The 25728-nt window shown below is 39.3% G+C and overlaps 1 protein-coding gene across 1 annotated transcript in view; it reads left to right on the top strand.

The window, feature by feature from the left end:
- The window catches only part of LOC126469699 (apolipophorins), a 738135-nt gene that overhangs the window by 364807 nt on the left and 347600 nt on the right, over nucleotides 1-25728 (top strand). The gene's annotated exons all lie outside the window — the stretch shown is intronic.

Here is a 25728-nt window from a genome sequence, read left to right as displayed (position 1 = left end):
TCTTTCACAATAACACAGTAACATTTCAGTCTAGGAATGTGTGTCTTCCTGTTCTTCCACTAAATAGCATAAACATTTTCACATGATTTCATCTAAGTGATATTTTCAAAATATTGTTATAGGTGTTTTATTTAATATTATTTTGTTAATATTGCTACAAGCTCTGGTGCCATCAGTGTGATGTAGTGGTTAGTATCACTTCCTGATGTGATGTGTCACCATTTTGAACCTGACCACCAGCTATTTCATATTTATCATTTCTGGAAGGTGCTCTACATATTTTATGTGTGTAATGTTTGTATATCTGCAATATTTGATGCTTGTATAAGTACTAGGTTTCTGGGACATTCTGTGTTCGTACAAATACCTGTTTTCTTCACCCAGGAGATTGTGTCTGTTTTCGTGGTATGTTGGTGTTCTAAATAGCATGCTTTCAGTGCTAAGTGTTGTATTTAACTGATGACCCAGCTTTTGGATTTTGGATTTGAGTGTGGTTACAACATGACAATATCATCAGTAAATTGGCACACTGGACCAGAAAAGAAGACACTAAAAGAAGGTTGACAGAATTCTCAGTGTCATACTGATGGCAGTCATGGAAGACCATCATGACATTGCATCACTAATGTGGCAACCAGAGAAGAGATGTGAAGGTTTATGACAGTTATTAATGTTGATCCCAGATAGACAGGAGTAGCAGTGTAGAAGATCTGTCCAGCCAGGAGGAGCTAGTATTATTAATTTAAGAGTAGGTTCATCGATACTTGGCACTAACATTTTCAAGGCAAACCAACCTTGAGAATATAGCTAGAAACTCTTAAGACTTGTGTTACAACTGTCAGACAACATCCAAGGTTCACAACAACAATGTTACAACCAGCTCATCTGCCAATAGGACAGTTTTTTCATTAATATTTGAATAATTAGGAAGTTTTCAAACCAGCAGTGCTATTTTGTGAGGGAGCAGTATTAACAAAAAGGGGATTTCTGAAGCTCGCTAGAAAGATCTTGAGAAAGAGGAACTTTCTGTTTAAATAATTAACGAATTAACTAGTTATTTTGGTTAAAGCAGGCACTTATGGAATCAGGGCAGTGAAACTATGGTTTTGAATTTTGGAGATAATCACTATTTAAGATTGTAACATCCTAGAACATGAAAATTTTGACTATGAATAAGTTCTGAAATGTGAAGTTTTTGAAAAAAAATAAAACATTTGCTGAAAAGAGGAGAATGAGGGACTTCTAATGAACTATAGTAATTTATAAACAAACAGCTATTTGCTAATAGTAAAAATTTCACCTTCACCTGATTTGCATGTATAATTACCTACTAATATTTCTTTAAAGAAAATGTTTCCATAAGAACCAAATTTTGCTATTATCATCAGCATTTGGAAATCTATCCTATCAATAAGGTCATTCCCCAGTGAATTTCAGTCAATACCCAATACTGTATGAAGGTTTCAGCATTTTGCCCAGCCACTGAAATCAGGAAAATCACAAAAAGTGTGACCATATACAGAGGTGAGGCCACAGCAGATGGAAATCTCCCATGGATGACAGTTGACAGGATGTCAGGAAATAATGTCTACATTGTTTCTGATGTATACATCTATATGTATCTACATCTAGATAGATACTCTGCAAACCACCATACAGTGTGTGGCAGAGTGTATCATATACAACTACTCATCATTTGCCCTCCTGTTCTACTTGCAAATAGAGCAAGGAAAAAATTACTGTCTGTATGCCTCCGTATGAGACCTAATTTCTTGTATCTTATCTTTGTTGTCCTTACGCATGATGTATGTTGGCAACAATAGAATCGTTCAGCAGCCAGCTTCAAATCCCAATTCTTTGCATTTTCTCAATAGTGTTTCTGGAAATGAACCCCCCCTACCCAGAACTTCCCATTTGAGTTCCTGAAACATCTTTGTAACATGTATGTGATGTTTGAACCTATTGGTAGCAAATCTACAACCTGCTTCTTAATTGCTTCAGTATCTTCCTTCAATCTCACCTGGTATGGATCACAAACACTCAAGTAGTTCTAAAGAATAGGTTGCTCCAGTGTCCTATATGTGGCCTCCTTTCCAGATGAACCACTCTCCTTAAATTCTCCCAATAAACTGAAGTCAACCATTTGCCTTCCCTACTACAGTTTTCACATGCTCATTCCATCTCGTATAGCTTTGCAATGTTACACCCAGATACTTAAATGACTTAACTGTGTCAACCAGGGCACTAGTAATACTGTATCCAAACATTACACAGGGTGTATACAACCTGGGACAAATGGGAGATCTGGGAAAAACCTGGGAATTTTTTCATCTGGGAGAAAACTGGGAATAACCTGGGAATTTTTTTAGAATTCAGGGAATTTTTCATTGTTTTAGTTTTCACTTAAATTTTTGTAACATTGACTGGTAAGAACCGATACTCTACCAAAGGATATTACTGTATCCCCATACTGCAAAATAATACTTCAACAATAAAACATAAACGAGAAAAAAAATGAAAATAAATTGCAAAGGAAATGTGCCATATACAATGACAGACAGTGCTGATGCAAGCATCTGCCAACAGCAAAATGTATCAAAGGTTTTAGGAAGCCTACCCAATGCTTTATAACAACAAATTGCCTCCAGTGAGCATGAAGTCACAACTGTTTACATTAGATTTGTTTTAGCAGTTACGAGTGGGCTCATGTGCATGCGCAGTTGGGTCACATTTGAGTAGTAGATTTTCTCACTTCTGGCTACAGGAATGTGGCTGGTGGCTGTTGGCTGTGCAAGCAGTCGCAGCAAGCAGCTAGATGCTACTGGGAAAAGGGGGTGCCACATTCATATTCTTGTGGGAAAAAATCCTGTTCCACAAAGTGCCTACCATCCAGCGCACATTGGTCTATCAATTAATCATATGATTTTGAAATGCATCCCTGTAGGTTTTTGAACATTTTTAACACATTTTAAGTTGATTTCTGAATGATTCATAAGTTGATTTTTGAATTCGTGCACAGTGTACATGATGTTCCTGCAGGAGAATCCTCGTTGCATCTAGAAATAAACTTTCTGCAGACAAAAGGGGATGGGGCTATACGAGCTGAGCGGAGTAAAGCCGAATGGATGAATGCCAATCGCTGTCTGATGATGTGGTTGATTGGGTTTGCAAATGTTCAGCATTGTTATAATTACTAGCAAAATCCATAGATTCAGACTACCAGAGTAGAAATAAATGACTAACAGGTGAAGATTATGTATTATCTTCTCGGTGTATCCAAGAAAATGAAATTTTGACAGAAAATTTTTGACCAGATTGCTACACTGATAAGGACCAGTTGTACAGTCCCCGGCTAGCAGCCGCTTAAGTTCTATTCTGGAAGTAACGTGGAAAACATGTTGTACGAATATGTAACAATGCCTAACCGGAGAATAATCGTGGGATAACTAACTAAACCTGTGATTCTGGCAGGGTTTGTAAAGTTAATTGGAGAACAAATTTTGACAATGGCAGGAATAGCTACAGAATTCTTGATGACAAGAGTGATTGTTAGAATGAGGCAGGAGAAGAAACAGGGACATCACACAAATTATGAAAGAATAAGACGATTCCAAATCTATAAAAAATTTCGTGATACTACTTTTCGATCTCGTGCTTGAGAAACTGGTGCGTATGAATGAAATGTGAAACTATTTCCTAACATAAAGCTGTTAGCTTGTAGTAGGCCTTATAGGCATTTGATATTGGTACTTCATGAATTATATTCTGTCTTGTTATAAAAATGACTATTTGTGCCAAAATAGTCTCATTTATTTTGTGTGTGCTACAAAATTGCTGCAGTATTAGAAAGGCCTATTTTGTTTTATCTAGCAGACAGTGATAAAATAGACGTAATCAGATCGAGAAACCACACCAGTCTTGGATATTATTTGTATTAACAGCTTTTTCAGTATTAGATAACGACATTTCAATTTTTCGTGTAGCAAAATGTTTGACGAACTTTGATGAGGTAATAGATTCTTTTGCAGGAAGGAAAGCATGCCGTGTAAAGCTATAGCAAGATTAGAGAGAAAAAAATGCTAGGAACTAAGGATTGAAGAAATGTGTACTTTCTTGCTTGTCTCTTGTCTTTATTGGTTTTATGTATCCTATATTTAATTATATGTCACACAAAACAGCAAGTTATTAGCTAATAGGCAATAAAAAGTGCAGATTTTCTGAAGAGTTCTTGTTCTCCCAATTACAAATAATCCCATCTGCTATTAATTGCGAGATGTTTTTTAAGAGGGGCAGGCTGTGAAATGGGCCAACTGGAAGCAGGAGAGGCACCACAGGACACTTCAGTTTCCACTGTCCTGCGTAGGTTTGATGAAATCCATTACTAAATATACACATTTCAATTTCACAGATTGAAATACAGTGATGAGTTATAGAAGAATGCTGTATGAAGAGGTGTGGCACTGCACTTTGGCACACTTAAGACCAAATAACATGTCTTACATTTCCTCGAACACACATTTTATGTTTCAGACTTTTCAGAAAGATGTGCGCTACAAGATGAACATATTTTTGAAAATTTGATTATTTTAGTATTGATCCAGTTAGCAAATATCATAGATCTGGGGCTGATGCACAGAGCAGTCTGAGTTATAGTGGGTAGTCTCCACATGACCTGTGTTTACATTTAGTGATTTCGCTGTTTCCTCTTCGTTTACTCTGTGGTCGGGAGCTATCAAGTCAATTAAAATACATTCACATAATTATGGAAGGCTAAAATATGTTATTAGTTTCGGATTTTATTTTATTTCCACCTTTCTGACAGTCAAGCATTAATTGCCTTGCAGAACAGGAAGTTATTTTTGTCTGTTTGCTAAAGATATTTGACTTTTATTAATCTTTCCTGCAGAGGAAGTCAATGTGTTTGAAACGAAATGTTTAATTCCACAGTACTGGCTAGTTTCAACTGTTTGCTGCATTTATGGCATTATGCCACAATAAAGAACCAAACATGATATAATACAGTATTGGTGCTCCAAGAAAATTTACATCCCGTAAACCACACTGAAAAGCTTAATATCAGCTCGAGGTCTACTTGATTGGGAATCTGGACATATGAATGTGCACTTTAAGTATGCACTTTAAATTTGCACATTTTAGTATGGTTCACAAAATTCCGTGGCTCTTGCAGTATCCTCTGATGTTTTGTTTCTTTTATGACATAATGTATGATCTTTCAATGTTTTACACGTACGTACATACAGGCTTCCTACAGCATGGTAGCTGCACAAGCATGGTGTCGCATGTTACCTGGTGCTCTCTGGCAACTGGTGAAATTAACCTATTTCTAACAGGTCACGGGAAAATATTGTGAATGATGGTTTGAAAAGCATTACTTTCAAAGTAAATATACTTATATGTAAGTTGAACTGTGTGTGAGAATGTACCAAGAATTTCTTAAATCAAACATCGTTTGACCCTCATTTAAAAATCAACTCTTTGATGATGAGCCATCTAGAAGTATTTCAAACCCTGAAGATCAGACATTTATGTCATCATTAAAAATTTTACTGCCACATTTGTGTGATATATCTTAAAGTGTATTATGCAGAAAAAAAGATCAACATTATGTGCAACAGCTTAGCTTCTCTTGCAGCTTATTAACCTTGGGGACCAATTTTATATGTGAAAGCTTTGCTTTTCTTGTAACAACACTATGTACATTAATTTAATTTCCCTGTTTGTGTGTTTGTGTTGCTTAACAGTGATGGTGCTGTTAGCTGACTACATCACGTGCTCTATGCTCTGAATATCCGCTGTCATCAGCTCTCGAGATCATGTAACATGAGCTATGACTGGCTTACAAAAGTGCATCACAGTCTCGATTTCAATGATTCAGAAAGTAACATACAGTGTTTGGTGGAATTCCAATGTATACTTTTGTAATATGAAAATACGCAACGTACATGTTGCTGCACATCATAGATATTTCCAAAACGGTTCTTTTTCCCTAAGTTTCATTTTCTAAAGTGCCGGGAAATTCTACCCCCGTGTATGAAACCATAACCATTCAAAGGAATGATAAGTTTTGCGGTTCCCATGGAAATATACTGTCACTTAACACGGAAGATGTGTGTTTTCACCCGGGAGAATGTTTATTTTTAACTGGGAAATCCGGGAAACTTGCAGGAATTTTTTTTCTCTGTCCGCATATACACCCTGTTACAGGTTTATTGTTCCTAATCATCTGCATTAACTTACATTTTACCACATTTAGTGCTAGCTGCCATTCATCACACCAACTGGAAATTTTATCTGTCATCTTGTATCTTCCTACAGTCACTCAACTTTGGTAGCTTACCGTACACCATGGCATCATCAGCAAGCAACCACAGATTGCTGCCCACCTTGTCCGCCAAATCATTTGTGTATATAAAGAACAACAGCTGTCCTATCACACTCCCCTGGGGTACTCCTGACGATAACCTTGTCTCTGATGAACACTTGCTGTTGAGGACAAGATGCTGCGTTCCATTATTTAAGAAGTCTTCTAGCCACTCACCTATCTGTGAACTAATTCCACATGCTCATTCCTTCATTAACAGCATGAAATGAGGCATCGTGTTGAATGCTTTCCAGAAACCTAGGTATATGGACTCTGCCTGTTGCCCTTTATCCGTGGTTCTCAGTATATCATGTGAGAAAAGGGTAAGCTGAGTTTCACACAAATGATGCTTTCTATAACCATGCTGATTCATGAACATAAGTTTCTCAGTCTCAAGAAAGTTTATTGTATTCTAACTGAGAATATGTTCAAAGATTCTGCAGCAAACAGAAGTTACGGATATTGGTATGTAATTTTGTGGGTTTGTTCTTTTTCCTTTCTTATATATTGGAGTCTCCTGCTCTTTTTTCAAGTGACTTGAGACCTTGTGCTGGGTGAGAGACTCATGGTAAATACGAGCTAGGTAAGAGGCCAATGCCGTAGAGTAGTCCATGTAAAATCAAACTGTGATTCCATCTAGACTTTGTGATTTATTTGTTTTCAAATCTTTCAGTTCTTTCTCTATGCCAGGTATGCCTATTTCTATGTTATCCATACAGGAGTGTTTTCAATGGTCAAATGATGGTATGTTTGTACCATTTTCCTGTGTGAATGATTTCTTGAATATGAAATTTAAAACTTTGCCTTTCATGTTGCTATCTCCCACACTACACTGCTCAACAAGGGACTTAGATCTGCTTAGCGATTTTACGTACAACCAGTTTGCTAAGGTGTGATGGTGGTGGTTGTTGTATGCATCATGCATACATCTTTTCACAGACACACGAGTCTCTGCTAACCTTTGCTTGTCATCATTTGTGCATCCCCTTTTGACTCTAGAGTGCAACAGCCTCTGCTTCCTCAGCATCCGCAGAATTTCGTTATTAAACAATGGTGGGCGTTTTCCACCCTTTATCCACTACTAGGCATGTAACTCTTGACACCACCATTTACAATCTGCTTGAACTTTGCCCATAATTCCTCTACACCCATCATACTGGAACTAATTGATGCCAATCCACTGTCTAAATGAGTTGTTAATAACTGCTTATCTACTCTGTCTAGCAGAAACACTCTCTTAGACTTCTTGACTGATTCATTAACTTTCATAATCATAGTTTCTATAATGACATCATGATGTCTAATCCCTGTTTCTATACTGACATTGCCAATACGTTCCAGCCTATTTGTAGCTATGAGGTCTGAGGTATTTCCATTGTGTGGACTGCCGAGCTAGCTGCTGAAGACAATTTTCAGAAAACGTGTTCAAAAGTATTTCGCAAGAGTGTCTGTCTGCAACCCCCAAAATGAATTCATAGACATTCCAGTCTATACTCAGTAGGTTACAGTCGCCTCCAACTAGTACTGCATGATCTGAAAATTATGCACTATTGACCGTAGACTCTCGTTGAATGACTCTAGAACTGTCACAGTGAAATTGGGTGGCTGGTAAAAACATCCAACAATTAACTTAGTTTCATCTACACCTGTTATACGTGAACACATGACTTCACTATCACACTCAACTTCAACCTCAATAGAGACTATATTTTTGTCAACTGCAATGAATGCTCCCCGTCCTATGGCCTCTTATCTGTCTTTCTAATATACGTTCTACAACTTGCTGAATATCTCAGAGCTTTCAATCTCAGTTTCCAACCAGCTCTCAGTCCCAAGAATAATCTGAGTGCAAGAACTTTCCTGAAGGGCAGTAAATTTGGAACTTTATCATGAATACTTTGACAGTTTACTGATAAAATTGTGACAGTCAAAGTGTCTTTATTCTGAATGGCATTTGACTTTCCTTGCTGAGAACTGACTGGTGAGAGTTCATTAGAGCACCTCAAACTACTGTCTTTGGTTGATACTGTCCACTCAGCTCCATACCAGAGGACCATGATCAGCTCTGGGAATGATGCTGGAAATTGCAAGCTCTGCTTGCACCTCGTGTGCAAGGCCAGCAGTCTTCACCATCTCTGCCAGCCACCAGTAGGAACTGAAGATGGCCTGCGAATCCATGCGATAGGCATCATTGGTGCTGATGTGAGCCACAACTTGCAGATGACTGCACACTACATGCTTGATAGCCACAGGGAAGGCTGCCTCCACATCTCAGATGAGGCCCTGTGGCAGATGTACAGAGTGCACACTGGCTTTCTTTCCAGCCCTGAATGCTGTCTGCCAAAGGGGCTCCATATTGCACCTAAAATTGGTGCTCCCAATAACCAGTAAACCTAAATCTCCCCCGTATACCTGCTTGGACCCTGCTGAAGGAGCAGCCACCTGACCATTCACAGGGTGAACGGGTGAGGCCAGGTGGCCAGTCTCCGCATTGGCCTTCCACCTCGAGTGATGCGTCCAATCTATAATTACCGTTGTTAATTGTGGGGCATATCTTTCTGTGATATCAGTTACTTATTGTAAAGCTAAAGAGAATTTATGTCCTGACATCCAGATTCCATTGTGCTGAAAGCTGCCAGTGGAAAATAAATACCACTGCCAAAAACCACTCAACATTCAGGAGGGAACTCAAGACTTACATATTAGGGACAGTATAGCCACCATTGTTGTGCCCCTCTCATCTCTTTCTTTCTCCTCTCCATCATAGCATCGAATTTTACCATTCTATTTCTCTTCCTCTAACCTATCTACCTCTTCTATATCTCTTTCACCCCATTCTATCGTCTTATGTCTCTGCTTGATGAGAATAACTCACAAGCTGCAAGAATATAACGAGAAAATTCCCAACTAGCAATAGGACTGACATTCATAAAAGAAAAATATGTTTACTTTCATATACATAGTCATTACTATTATTATTATTCTTGATTGTTATAATTATTTTTTGATTTTTATAGTTATCATTGTACTACTTTTAAAATCTCCATTTTTTTTTCTTTAACATTAATACTGTATAACATGTTATATGTCCTTAATGTTCTGTAGAAACTGAAATTTGTTGAATCTGAGTATGCCTGGTTAGGTGTAAGAGAGGGCCTGAAGGCCCTAATCTTGCCAGGTAAAATAAATGCATAAATAAATAAAATAAATAAATAAAAACTTTTGCTGTGGGAATAACGATCAATGACATAACACAACCCTTTGTGTTTGACTTTTACTGAAATACAGCCATAATGTCATCCTCAGATGGGACTCTTTGCAGGTATCACAAACAGCCACAGTCTGTGGAAGAATGTAATTTCAGAACAATGAAGCTGTTTGTGTAATCTGTTATAAGAAGCACTTACTCATCAGCACTAAGCAGGAATGTATGCTGCTCAAAGTGGCGGGCTACACTAAACTTCTTGGGTAAAGGGAGAAAAATTTGACAGCTGAGAAAAGCTGGAAATGAATTGATTGTTGTGGGCTCTTGTCCACAATTGAAAACACACTTATCCCACAATCATCAATAAGATGAATTCAAGTCTACAGTCTGGATGCTCAATTAAATAGATGCTCTAATCAAGTACAACAGAATACTCAACCTCCCAAAAGAAATATATATGCCACCAACAATATTAATGATGACTACTGGATAAGGGGATTCTTGGTCAGAGTCACCCATGAACAGCTCATTTCTAAGAGACAGCGGATAGGGGCAGCAAAACTAGTCTAGTAGTGCCTGCCATCAATGGAGAATCATGGTAATTACTTTTTTCAAATACTCACTGGAGGAACCTCTTGTTCAGCTACCAGTAGGTTCTATTGTTACTGATTAACAATGTTACTGAGTGTTGGCTATTATGTATCAACTTTTGGTTGTATTCAACTCTGAATTGGAAACAAGGCAGACAAAATGACCCAATACATAACACCATATCAACACTGTGGATCGTCTCTTCATTAGACACTGTTCAGCTAAGGTATCTCCAGTTCAGCAATGGATAATTCAGATGAAACTGGAGGATAAGCTGTGAGATTATATTTCTTAACCAATAGAAGGACCATGGTCTTTCATTGTGCCCTGGTGAAGAAGAAAGATGGCATAAGCTGTGTCTGCACCTATTACTAGTGGATGAACAAAATAACCATAAAGAAGGTTCATTCATTGCCAGAAATTGATGACACCTTGAACAATCTGAAGACAGCAAAGTAGTTCAACATTATGGATGTACACACAGGTAACTCACAAATCAATGCTGATGTGGCTGACCATAAAAATATTGTTTTCAGAACATGTGACACCCTGTATGAGGTCAAAATTATACCATTTTGCTTTGAAGTTCTCCTGCCACCTTTGGAAACTTCAGCATCTTAAATGGTTAAATGGACAATGTTTCTGTTGTGCCTGGATGACACTAAAGTTTTCTCCAGAGCATTTGAAGAGCATCTAAGCTGTGTGACTACTGTACTAAATGTTTCACATGATGCAGGTCTTTGTCTCAATCAGAGAAAGTGGCTCTTCATCACCCAAGAAATAAAAATCTTTGGGATTTTAGTTAATGGAAATATAGGCTGTCCTGATCCACAGAAAGTAAGAGCCATAACAGATATTCTAACTCCTCAGCACATTCATGATGTGAGAGATTTTCTGCTGCCACTAAAGTTGCTTCATAAAAAAATTTAAGTTCCCAATCACAACTACAGCAAGGATTGTCATAGAGAAACACCAAATATCCTTGCAGTGAGGAATGAGGATGATTTTTCTGTATGCATATGGCGATGCTGAACTCTTTCTCAGCTCTGGCACATTTTGATGATGATGCCAAGATGGAACTGCACAGTCATACTAGTGGTTATAGGGTAGGTGCAGTTGTAGTGTAAATCCAGGAAGGCACTGAAAGAGTGATTGTGTATGCTTCCAGAGTACTCTCTGATTAGAAGAATTATTATGTGATAGAGAAAGAATGCATTGCAATTGTTTGGGCAATCAGTAAGTTTGATCCTGTTTACATGGTAGACACTTCAGTGACCAATCCCCAATCTTTCACTTGGTGACAAACATGAAGAATCCTTCAGGATGATTGGCAAGATGTGCATTTAAGCTTCAGGAATACATTGCAGTAATACACTTAAAACTGACGCAAACACAAGGGTGCTAATTTCCTTTTGAGACTTTTACTGGAGAAACTTCAAAGTGTTGGTAATATCCCAGTCATCACTGCAGTACCAAGCAGTGCAAATGAACAAAGAGAAGAACCTGAGTTACTGAAGATTATAAAGATCTGAAGGATCCCTCACACACTCAATACCTATTGCACAACAATGAGTCTGTGCAATAATATTGACCATATGAATTGGAATTGATGGTTTTCACAATATGCTTAGGAAGACTGCAAAGTTTTAAAAATATTGACACTTGCTCAGTGAATTGTGCAGCATATTATACCATGTAAGGGTGGTATTTCATAATATGCCTTAGTTGCTGCTGAAACCAAGGAATTCAATACAGTTTAATATTATCCATTTTAAGCATGTGAGGCAATGGTTGTTATATATCAACAGTAGTAATTATGTGAGGTAGTAGTTGCTGTATATTAACAGTAATAATTGGCAGCAGTCTACCATTTTCTGTATTACACATACTCAACAATGCATTTCTAGAGACAATGCTTTCAGCATCAGAATGTCAAAACTTAGCTCAAGATGTAAAAAGACCAAAATGTCTTCTGACACATTTGTGGCAATCAAACAATAAAACAGAATAAAAACACATTGGACTATGGGTCCTAATCTTACATTAACGTTGATGAGTCATCCCATCTCACACAGCATATCGTACCAGGTCATATTCTCCAGATCTGTTATGGGCTTGAAGAGTGTCAAGTTGACACTTCTCCAAATTTCCAAGGGCTTTCGTGAACTGACATGCCCATGATATTATTGTGTAAGTACAGCAACTGGCTTAATCATAATGTTATTCTATTGGTCTCCTACTTTCCATCATTTTCAAAAATGACTTTTGTATGTTGTCTACAATCGTCAGTCTCTTCCTCAGGGGCAGCCCAGAATTTGGCACACAAGCTATGCCCTAGCTCACGTGCCATAGTTCTGTACTTGGCTGCACACTTCCTCCCCCAACACATTACACTGTGTGAGCAGGAATGGAGGGAAGAGGGAGGAAATTGTGAGAGTGTCATATTTAGTTGGCAGTGCAGGTGCACTGCAAATGACTTTGTTTCATATTTCATATTTTTCAGAAACATAGATCACAAATGAAACAAATTGTCAGTATTATTTAATTATCCTTGTTGTGATGAAGTCACACTATAATTTTTATCTGGTTCAGATTGTTGGCATACAGGCAGACACAGATAATTTGAATGATTTTCCAACTCAGGTTGCCACATAATCATGACTTCTTTAGCTTCATAATCAAAAAAAGGTCTTTCACATGCATATATCCATTGCAATATTGTATCACTTTTGCAACCTCATTATGGAGACATGGAAACTTTACCTGTGGAAAACAATGTATGTATCTTGTACGACTTTAAACTATCTTTAAAATGGAAATTACATAGTATATCATCACTTACCTATTCACTTAGACAGGGGCACTTTCAACTAAAATGCCTATCAGTCTCAGAAACAGCTCTAAGATTGGCAGTATCTGCAAAACATTTAGAAAAAGTGTGTATCTGCAAAACATTTAGAAAACTGTCCTTGTGATTCTTTCAAAGCCCCAATGGATTCTCTGTATCTGGTGTTTTCTTTAATGTCAGTGAGCATAGGAAAGTGGACTGAATTGGTCAGAATTTATTCCTTCCACAATACAATTTTCTTTTGAAATGTATCCCATCAAATCAGAAATAAGTTGATTCTCACCTTGCAGTGTCTTACAGTGGGCATTTCCAGCTTGCAGTATCTTACTGTGGGCAGTGTGCGGTCAAGTCCAATTAAAAAATGAGGATTTGCAATCAATTCCAGATGTTCTAATTATTATTCCTGATTTCATTTTTCCTACCTAAATTAAACAATAGTGGGTTTTAAATCAAAAAAATCATTCCAGGCATGCCGCTTGACTTAACCAACATACTCTGCATTAATATACAAAATTTCCATACTTGTTGCTCAGTTCTATCAAAAATGGTTGCAACTGACAGTGGAATAATCCTAGCATCTTCAGAAAGTTTACTACTCATACCACCAGTTTCTACATGTGCTCTGTGATCACAAATTTTGTGCAAAGTGCTTCATAATGAACAGAAAACAGAATCCTATCTGTTGTTCAATGTAATATTTTGCTCTTTGATTGTCAGCTAAATCCTTAAATTCTTTCTGCATGGTACTGTAATGTTGTTTCATAGCAAATTTGCAGTAACCATTGATTATGTGACTGCATAACAGATGTGGAAAATTCTCATCCCTGTCTTCTGTCACTCCCATTCATTTTTAAAGGCTTATGATGATAGTTTGCTACGCTTCTTCTTTTTGTGCAAACAGCCAATGGATCTGTGAATATCCTTCATACAGTGAACAAATAGCAGAGGGTAAATGGCACTGAAATCACAATTCTGCTTAAATGAAGAGAGTTGTACTGATTGAAAAATGCCACACTGCAGTACTAAATCAAATGTTGCACTGTACAGGTTACTTCCAAGACTCACTGAGCAAAGCTGAAGCAAGTGGGTCTCAGCACACAGATGGACCACAAATCCTACTTGGGTGCAGTTTTGCATTCTGTGGCTGGCCCTGCTGAATCTATTTTGTCAAAGAAGTAATGCACATTTATTATTATGCATCTGCTTCAAAATATTTCTAAAGAGCCATTAATATACTTTGTTCTGTTGTCTATTGCTTACATACTAAGAATATTAATATGTTTCTTTTCTTGAATGGCAATCAACATTCCTTCCATCAAGTTGGTTTTTCATCCTCACTTGTCTATGTGCAGGAGTTCTAAGTCATTTTCCACATCCTTAAGGGGATGATCTGCTTCTACCTCAAATCAAAAATGTTCTTCCCATCTGTCCAGTGTACTTTGCATCATAGGATGTGCAGCGTATTTTATAACCTTATTGTCTTTCAAACTTGTTTCTCTTTCTATGACATCATGCTTTGGGCTGTAGTTAGCTAGATTATTTGTCTGGAAACCAATTTTGACACCATGAGGTTTAAAAATATTTACAATCTTTTGCAAGACTGTTCCATAGTATTGTATAGTGATCACTTTCATGTGTTCTTTTTTAAGTTTATTCTTTCTGTTATTTCACTCTTGTTCAGAAAAAAAGCAGAATTCCCTGAACAACTAGTGATAGGATGTTCATATTCACAGGACTTGTACATTGGTATGCTTTGCAGAAATGACTAGCATTGTGTGACTTGAGCAGACGTGCAGGATGCCTCAAAGATGTATGAGTGAACTGTACTGTCAGATCAGTGAGTCTGAAAGAGAGCGCATTATTGGCATGAGATAACATGATGCATCCACTTAGGAAATTGCTGTTCATGTGAGATGAAGTGTTCTGGCAGTGTGATGGGTGTGTGCAGAATACTGTAGAACATGATGAGATCGGTCAAGATGCACCACCCAGACCACCCGCTGAGAAGATTGGTATCTCTTCCAAATGTAATTGCAGGACAGGTTTACGTCCCCAGCTCTGGGACAACAGTGGAACAGTGGAACACATTGTGCACTACGAGGGGTGAAAGTCCATTGCCATTTGCTAAGGCATGGGTTAAATGCACATTGTCCACTTCTAGAACTTCCTTTGACGAATGTGCAAATACTTGCTAGATGGCAATGATGTGTTGAATCATTATGAATTACAGCATCAGTTGTCATTTCTTTATTGTAGACAGTAAATGTGTGCTTATTGCCCTGTCTTTTAATGTTCAAATCAAGTAATTGTCATGCTCCATCAAAAACTCAATTTATCTGTGAGAATCATTATTTTTTTCTCTATATCTTTCTCAGAACCATCAACAAGTGACAATGTGTATCTACATAATGTTATAAGAATCATTTTACCTGTAATGGCTTCGTCAAATTTGAATGTTTATTGGAAAATAGCAGGGCAGTAAGTAAGCATTCATTGTCCACAGGAAACCAGTAATGACTGATGCTATAATTCCCATTGACTCATACCATTCACAAGCTTATAAAGAGTCTGCTTTTCATACCTTAGTACTCATGGTAATTCGTGTGCCAATGAGAAGGAAGTATAAAGAGACAGAACTAAACATGATTAATAAGATAGCAGTTTATAATGTATACCAAATAGATGTTCTTGAAGAAAGATCAGTGTGAGAGTAACAAGAATAGAAATAATAAACTTAACAAAGAAGGAATTAATGTAGTCACTATGCCATACTATAGAACAGTCTTGTAAAAGATTGTGAATATTTTTAACCAGCATGGTATCAAAATTGTGTACCAGACAAACAATGTGGCTAGATATAGCCTGTAGCATGATGTTTGTATGAAGGGAAACAAATTTGAGAGATCAGGTGTTTATAAAATATGTTGCACATCCAGTGATTCAAAGTATACTGGACAGATGGGAAGAATGTTTCCTATCATGTACAAGGAACTTAAACATACATTCAGACTAAATAACTACAACAAATCAGTGGTTGCAAACAATGCATATGAAGCAGGCAATCCTCTTAAGGGAATTGGAGAGGGCTTAGAAATCCTGTACATAAGAAAAGAAAGGATGAAAGCTTGACATGCTGGAAGGATTGTAGATTGCAATTCATGAAAAAAGAAATAACAATATTCTTAATGTAAAAGTGAAAGTCAACAGAATGAGATTTCTTAACAGATTTTTATAATTATTTTAAAGCAGGTGCATAGTTATAAATTTGCAGTATTTCTTAGATGAAATAGCTACAGGCTGACGATCACAGACGCCATGCAAGTAGCATTTTTGGAACTGGGGAAAAGTGGGAGACCAATAGAATAGCATTATGGATGAGAAAATAGCTAACTTACACGTTAATTCTGTGGGTGTATCAGTTCAAAACAATCCCCCAATCATCTGGTGAAGTGTCAACTTGACTGTCTTGCAGCGCATACCAGATCGGGACAAGACCAGGTGTGGTATGTGGTTTGAGACAGGATGACTACCAACAGATGTTAATGATTTTAATGTAAGATGAGGACACTCAGTCTAATGTGTTTTTGTACTATTTTATTGTCTAAATGCCACAAATGTCTTGGTAGGCTTTTTACTATTTTAACCTCTTGAGCTAAGTTTGACAACCTGATGATGACAGCAGTGTCCCTAGAAACCCATTGTTGAGCCATGTGTAGAAGAGAAAATGGTTGAATGCTACCAATTATTACTGTTAAAATTCGTTTTCCTTTGAACAAATTTCTGCAAAGAACTGAAAAAAGTAAATGACAAGATTTGGGAAGTGGACTGGAAGATGCATATGTAAGTACCATGTAGTCCTTTGAAAAAAATGAAGTTCCTGACTGATCACATATTGCCTGGTATCTAGTTGTCCACAATATCAGGAGAAATTGTAGCTATTGGGGTCATGAAAATAAACAGAAATGTTTATTTTAGTTGTAGCAGTTAACAGAATTGACAAATATTATCAAGTTGGCTGCCCAGTGAGCACAGATATTTAATTTTCTTGCTACAGTTGTCACTGTATACACATCAGATCATATAATGAAATAATAAGCAACCAGTGGCATGAAAGAAATTTAATTTCTTTGCCAGTTTTGGGCACTTAGTGGCCTTCTTCAGAAGGTTATGCCTATTGCATTATTTGCAGGTGTCAGTAATACAGACACTTGCAAATAATGCAATAGGCATAACCTTATGAAGAAGGGCACTAAGTGCCAAAAACCAGTAAAGAAATTAAATTTCTTTTATGCAACTGGTTACTTATTATTTCATTACATATGACTACTGTTGCTGTAGATGGATAAAATACTAAACATAAGGTTGTATAAGCTTTAAATCAATATAATTGTTTTATTTTTGTTTGCAGCAGTAATTACATTATAAAAATACATAAAAAAAGCAAGTGTACATAATAAATTATAAAGTTCACTTGTTTCATTTATAATAAGTTGTTGTTGTAGATTATGAATCTATGCTGCCCTGAAAGAGCCCTCAGCCCACTGAAATAGACACATAAGCCTTCTGGGACTTTTTGTACCCATTCTGCATTATTTCTGCTTGTGTTTTCCAAGGAAAAGGTGGAAGAAAATATGAGAGGGTTTATGAATCAATGATACGACAAAAGGTTGCTTGCGTTTTAGCTTGTTTATGGCCGGACTTTCTGAAATATTTTCACAACATTCTGACATCAGGTCATCTGGAATTTGTGAAGACACTTAATAAAACATAAAACAGGTATCATTGGCCAAGTCTCTACTGATCTATCAGATATTACGTGAGCCACCATATGGAATTCTAAAAATGTGTGCATGTACCTCAGTTATCACAAGCCATCTGATACTAATTCCTCCTCTGGTTTCTTCATTTCACTGGATGTAAACTGACCTTTTGGCGAGGTTTCATAAGTCAACAAATGGAATAAAAAGGATAAAAAAAATGTACTGACTATCACATCAACTATTTCTGTTCTATGCCGTGTGCCTTTCAGGTGTGGTTAGTTTCCCGACAGATTTAAATATGGAGAAAGAGATAATTACGTCTGAGTTTTCCAAAGTTTTCAAGAAATCTGTAAATAAGAGTGCAGTGACACTCCTCAGTACATAAATTGTTGTTAGACTCACAGTATGGCATCAGTAAAATGCATATTCTTTTGTGCCTTAGGTAGCAGGGCTAAATAATAGGTTGAGGGCAGTAGGTATTTATTTGCTTTAATGGTAGCACTTAATTGGAATATGCTTCCGTAAGTTGTTACTTTACACGATTAGGGAAAATGCTTAACAATGTTTCGCTTCATATACAGAAAAGAGGAAGCAAAAGGTTGTTGTACTGTCTCAACAAACATGGAAGATAACTGAATCTGACTGGGGTCATGCCACAGAATTCTGCTCTGAATCTCTTACTTTTCTTCATATATATCAATGATCTGCCATTAAACGTGGCAGATGATTCAAAAAATTTCTTTTTTGCATGTAATGCTTTTTTACCCAAGACACTGCAGTTATAGTCAGTGACTGGTAAGAAAGGGGTCATACTAGAACATTCTATATGTGTTTACATAAGAGCATTCCACACTGAGGCAGGTCATTTAAACTCTGTGTGTACTTCCATTTACGATTTATAAAGTTACTTTCAGTGTGAAGTGTTTGTTCTTGTTGATGGTCCTGCTCTTGTAACTGGTATTTCATTTTGGATTCTGTGTGATAATATGACATAAATAGAATCATGCGAGAAAATTTCTAGACATGATGTAGAAATCAACATACCTTACTTTGGTCTCAAAAAACCAGAAATGATGTTTTATAAGAGTGAAAATAAAATTATTTCTGACTAAAGACGTTATTTGAATCACTATTGTTTATAGAAGTTCTGAATAAACTTCATGTATTGATATCAGTAACTGTCGGCTGTACAGTTTCAGTAACACCTACAAGTATATTTTCACATAGTAAAAATGTTTTCTGGAATGTTTCATTGGATGGTATTGTGGAAACTACATAGTATTTCAATGAGACACCTATGTGTCACCTTCGGGTTTAGCTGTTGGGAGGCTGTAGTGGTCTCTCGGTTCATATTTTGGTTGGCTACAGAAGCCCAAGCCCTAGGATGTGGGGCTATAACATTATCCTGTGAGACTTGATATCCAGAGCCCTTTGTTGGAGAAATGAGCCATGGACCCTACGTACATTGTGCAGAAAAGCCTGGTCACATTCCACGGGCCTGAGATTATGTGTATGGAGAAGGTAGCAGACTCCCTGTGTCAATTAATTACAAGCTCAAGCCCTCATCTCGTGACAACTGGAAGGTGGACCGTGGCTAATGGACCCCATAGCACTGACATATTGTAGTAGGGTACAAGCCACTGCTATGCTCAGCATATTTTGCATGGTTGGACCTTGCATTGCAAACACTTTCACCCAGCATATGTGCTGCATTAAGGCTGATGCAGCAGGCTGTGACTGCTCAGTGAGTGAAGGATGCCGAGTCCTACATGGCCATGACCAGTAATGGGCAGATTTATTCAGGGAGTGAAAGTTGGACTGAAGGCTGGCTGAAAACAGCTGGCACTGGTGAGCACTCCAGTAGCCCAGTTACTGGAAGAGCCACAGTTCAACACTTGGCTGGCCTCCTTTGGCAGGTGGTTCAGTCAGTATTATGACAAGCAATGGTGACTTCACGGTGGACACACCCCATATGATGTTCGATGACTCGATGACTGGCTACTTCAGCGCATGCCAAAATGTGCAAGACATTTGCCTTGGCTTGTGTTGCTTTACTCTTCCCCTCTTTGAAGAATTTGACCCACCAAATTCTCTCTGTTAATGCACCTGGAACTAGCTAATTCCATACAGTTTATTGCTGACACCTATAAGAATCCATCTGTGATACTTCAGTAGCTAAGATGGGTACTGAGACATATTTGAAATTTCTCCACAGTTTTTATGGTTGCAGCCCTTGAAAACTGATCCTAGTCCTGAGAAAACATAGCAAAGATATGTTATCACACTTACACTACTGACAATTAAGTTCTGTGTCATGGTTCCCTCACTGCTTCCTGTGGCACCCTCCAAGGTGTCTCACTGAGGAGTCAATAACTTTCTCTCAGTCTGTGATGGCTGCGTCAAACCATCTCATGGGAATAGGTCAGTGGGAGTCTGGGAAGCATTCTACAAAAGTTAACCTTACAGACTTCCACTCCCACCATTTCCCATGCATTACCTCCTTGACTTTGTGCTTAACCTTAACAGTGTACCACACATATTCCTCAACCTAATTATCCCATTCTTCGCATGACACACTATCCAGTGGCCTGTTGCACCTTATCACTACATTATATTAAATAAGTTGTCAAGTTTGGAAGGAAGAGCTTAGAGTGATCTATTTACAAAAAGTAATCTGTGATAAAATCATACAGTCACAGTGCAGATCATAATAATGAGAGAACTTTTGCCTGAACTCTAAACTTCACCTCTCATCCCTTAGGGAACCATCCAATGTAGCATGCTTCATGAGCTCTGTAATACCACTGATGTATTGACTCAACCAAAAGTGTTTTACTAGCTGCAGTCTGTGCCCCTTGATACAACTTTATAATACTCCATAATTCTCTTTTCGTCATAATTCCCTGATACCTGATACAATGACTCATTATATCGTAGAGTGGTTTAGACAATATTATAAGAAGGAAAGTTGCTATTCACCAAACAACGGAGATGCTGAGTCACAGATAAGCATAACAGAAACACTTTCACAATTAAAACTTTCAGCCATAAGCCTTCATTGACAATAGACACACATATGCACGCACACATTCTCACACAAATGCAACTCACATACATGACTGCAGTCTCAGGCAATTGGAACCACTCTGCGAGCAGCAGCACCAGCACGTGATGGGAGTAGTGACTGGGTGGTGGTAAGGAGGAGGCTGGGAGGTGGATCGGGGGGGGGGGGGGGGGGGGGGGGAGGGATAATATGGTGTGGTGGACAGTGAAGTGCTGCAGGTTAGATGGAAGGCAGGGCTGAGGTGGGGAAGGGGGGGGGGGGGAGGGAGGATAGGAAAAGGAGAGAAATAAAAAAACTGGGTGTGGTGGTGGAATGTAACATCTAAAAGCTCAGAATCCTAAACCTCTCATCTGGTTCAGCTGCAACCACTATCTGTATCGAAGATGAGGACACCCTATCCACATTCCTCCAGAACCTCAACAACTTCTCTGCCCATTTACTTCACCTGGTCCTACTCAACCCAACAACCCGCCTTCCTAGATATTGACCTCTACCTCAAAGAAGGCTACATCAGTACCTCAGTCCACATCAGACCTACTAACCACCAGCAATACCTCCACTTCGGCAACTGCCACCCATTCCATACCACCAAGATCTCCCTTCTGTACAGCCTAGCCACCCATGGTTTCAGGATCTGCAGTGACGAGCAGTCGCTCTCACTGAAGCCTTCACTAACTGTAATGATCCTCCCAACCTGTACAAAAACAAATCCCCCATGCCTTATCTTTCCAGTCTCCCTCCACCTCCCAAAGTACCACCATCCAGCCACAGAGGAGCATTCCCCTTGTCACTCAGTAACACCCAGGACTGGAGCAACTGAATTACATTTTCCACCAGGGTTTTGATTACCTCTTGTCATGCCCTGAAATGAGTAATGTCCTGCCCACTATCCTTCACCCCCCCCCCCCCTACCCCCCACAGTGGTTTTCCACCATACACCATACCTACGCAATATACTAGTCCATCCTTACACAACCCTTGCTCCCGATCCCTTGCCTTATGACTCATACCCCTGTAACAGACCTAGATGCAAGACCTGTCCCATACATCCTCCCACCACCACCTACTCCATTCTGGTCACTAACATCACTTATCCTATCAAAGGCAGAGCTACCTGTGAAACCAGTCATGTGGTCTACAAGCTACTAAGCTGCAACCACTGTGCTGCATTTTATATAGGTATGACAACCAACAAATTGTCTGTCTGCATGAATGGCCACCCAAAAACTGTGGCCAAGAAACAAGTTGACCGCCCTGTTGCTGAACACACTGCCAAACATGATATCATTCATTTCAATGACTGCTTCACTGCCTGTGCCACATGGATCCTTCCCACCAACACCAGATTTTCTGAACTGCACAGGAGGGAACTTTCCCTGCAACACATTCTACGTTCCCTTAACCCTCCTGGCCTCAACCTTCGTTAGTCACTGTCCTCACCCATCCAGCCTCTTCCCTGTTCCCATTCCGGCACTACACAACTGCATTCCACCACCACACCCAGCCTTTCTTTTTTCTCTCTCCTTTTCCGCTACTTTCCTCCTCCCCCCCCCCCCCTCCCCCTCCGTCATCACCACTTCTCACCAGCCCAGCCCTCCGTCTAACCTGCAGCACCCACCGTACTATCCTACATGATGTAAAGGCAAGAAACTCAAACTATAAGATATTGCTGTGATATTGTGTCAGCACTGTACTATGCTCTGCAGTTACTTCACAAGGAAATAATATAAACAGAAAGAGTGCTGCACAGAAATGCAAATGACTCTGGCATTCTGTGGACGTCAAACCACATATCTACTAGTGTAGACCCTTGGAGAACTGGTGAATTCCTAATTCACATAAAAACACTATTTAAACAAACTAGGCATACAATTAGCCACTGTCTGCATTGGCCTGACCTGACCTGGTACTCACAAACTTCCTTGTCTCAACCAAGTGCTATCCATAATTGCCTAGTGTAATACCCTTTTTGCCAGCATACTCAGCATACTACATTGTGTGATTCAATATATGGGGCCACCTGACCTGGTAAGTTGTGATGTGTATAAACAGCTGGTACCATTGGCATTGTAAAAACCTACCCTCCGTGGTTATTGTGACTGTTTTAAGAATTGTGGTGACTATGACAGAATGTCGAGCAGAGTTTGCATGTACATTCTGGGCTCTGTCTGTAATGAACACATGCCACTCAATCGAACTTTAGAGGCTGTGGTTGCTTGTGTGAGGATGTGTCTGGATTTTACCATCTTTAATATGAATCTCCAACATGATGGTGATGTGTCTCAGAAAGCATTTTCTGCACTGTTTGCCTCATTGTGGGTAACTTCAATGCCCACAACCCTTTGTGGGGTGGAACTATGACCACAGGCCACAGTAAAGCTATTGAAACTTGATCTGTAGAACTCGATCTTTGTCTCTTGATACCGGTGCCCCCACAAACTTCACTGTGGCATATGGATTTTATTCAGCCATTGATCTTTCTTTTTGCAGCCCAGGTCTTCTCATCTCCATCTATGAAGAGTCAGTGATGACCTGTGTGACAGTGATCATTTTCTTATCATCCAGTCCCTTCCTCAGTATCACACACCTGGGCCCAGATGGGCTCTCAACGATGTTGACTGGAATGCCTGTGCCTCTGCAGTCAACCTTATCACCATGGCACATGGAGGTATCTATGCAGCTGTCCAGAACACAACCACAATCATTCTATTGGCAGCAGGCTTAGCTATCCCCTGTTTCTCTGGATTGCCCATTGGAAAACAGTACTTTGGTGGACTTCAGAAATGACCATGACCATTAGAGATTGCAGACAGGCTCTCCAATACCATAAGCACCATCCATTAATGAAGCACGTCACTGCTTTTAAATGCCTCCATGCCCAGTTTTGCTGTCCAATAAAATGACGGAAACAAGAAAGCTGTGCAATATGTGTCACTACCAATGGATTGTGTACCCCTGCTGTGGAGGTTTAGGCAAAGATTGGATGCCCCTATGGGCACCAATCCCCCACAGGTGTACTAGTGTGTCCCTGAATGGTGTTGTCTGCACTGACACACATGCTGTCACTGAAAATTTTTCTCTGAATTACGTTCAAGCCTCTGCATTTCGTGCCCTCACAAAGCAGGTGGAGTAAATTCACTTACCTTTCACTGCACTTCACCTAGAGACATATAATGGCGCATTCAGTGAGTGAGAATTCCTCAATGTCCTAGCCCCTTGCCCTGACATGCCTACAGAGGCAGACAATATCCACAACCAAATGCCCAAACACCTATTGGTGGATTGAATGCATCACATCCTTGTCATTTTTAACTGTATCTGCAGTGAGGGTTGAGGTCCCATCTTATTGGTGAGAAAGCATGATGTTTCCAGTACTGAAACCAGGTAAACAACCCCTTGAGGTGGACAGCTATCAGCCATTAATGTTCTCTGCAAGTTGCTCTAATGTATGGTGAGCCTGCAGCCTTGATGATGCTTTGAGCCTCAGGGTCTTTTGGCTCCATCCCAGGGCAATTTTCTCCAAGGCTGTTCTACTGCTGACAATTTAGTCTGCCTGGAGTCTGCTATTCAGCCAGCTTTTTCCTCATGTCAACACCTTATTCCTCTCTTCTTTGACTTGCAAAAGACTTAAGACATCACATGGCATCATCACATCCTTGTTACCCTACATGAAAGGGGGGTCTCTGGGGCCCACTCCCAATTTGTGTCTGGAACTTCTTGTCACACCATTCTTTCTGCATTCAAACTGCTGCTTCTCACAGTAATGCCACATACAAGTGAATTGCATCTCACAGTGCTCTGTATATAGTGTGCTAACTTTTATAGTGTCTATTAGTGGTCTACATTCAGCTGTGTGTTCTAGTGTGTCACCCTTCCTGTATGCTGATGATTTCTGCATTTACAATTGCTCCTCCACTGTGGGTGTCGATGAATGCTGACTGCAGGGTGCCATAGTAAAGGTGCAGTCCTTGGCTCTCATCCATGACTTCCAGTTTTCAACTACCATGACATATGTCATACATTTCTGTTGTGTCATACTGTTCATCCACAATCAGAACTCTACCTCGATGACAAATTACTCTGAGTGGTGGAGTCTTATCACTTTCTGGGACCCATCTTCAATGCCCAGTTGATGTGGCTTCCCCATCTTTGCCAATGTATGTGAACTTGCTGATCAAACCTTAATATTCTTTGCTGCCTCAGTAACACCAGCTGGGTTGTAGACACCACTACACTTTTGTGGCTTTACAAAGCTTTGATCTTGTCTTGTCTTCATTATGAGGGTCTGGCATATGGGTCAGCATGACCTTCAGAATTGCAGATGCTGGACCCAAAGCAACATTGAGAGGTCTGACTTGTGACAGGAACATTTTGGACCAGCCCTGTGAACAGCATACTTGTGGAGGCTGGAGCCACTCCAGTACAGATCAGGAGCCAACAACTGCTGTAACTATCCAATACACATTTGCTGCTCCTCTGAGCATTCAAACTACCATGTACTTGTTCCTTGTAGGGGGATCCACCTTCCACAACAATTGCCCAGGACTGGAGTCACAATTGCAGTTCACATTCAGTGTCTCTTCCCTGAATTTCAAAGTTCCCAACTGTCGCCTCTAGTCAGGAAGTAGTCACATCAGCCCCCATTGTGTGTATCCCATACTTGAATCCATCTCAATCTATCCTTTAGATCATCACAAGAGTCTGTTGACCCAGTGGTTTTACACCATCTGTTCCTGGCCATCCTTGCATAGCCGGCTTTGGATGTGGTATACACTGATGGCTCTACAGTCGATGGGTGAACCAGTTTTGCCTACACACATGCAAGGTGCAGTGAGCTACACTCCATGCTGAACAGACACAGTGTATTTACTGCAGAAT

Source organism: Schistocerca serialis, chromosome 3 (genome assembly GCF_023864345.2).
Source record: "Schistocerca serialis cubense isolate TAMUIC-IGC-003099 chromosome 3, iqSchSeri2.2, whole genome shotgun sequence".
NCBI classification, from domain to species: domain Eukaryota; kingdom Metazoa; phylum Arthropoda; class Insecta; order Orthoptera; family Acrididae; genus Schistocerca; species Schistocerca serialis.
Note: the sequence above shows the minus strand (reverse complement) of the source record. Positions and strands in the feature narration are given on the sequence as shown.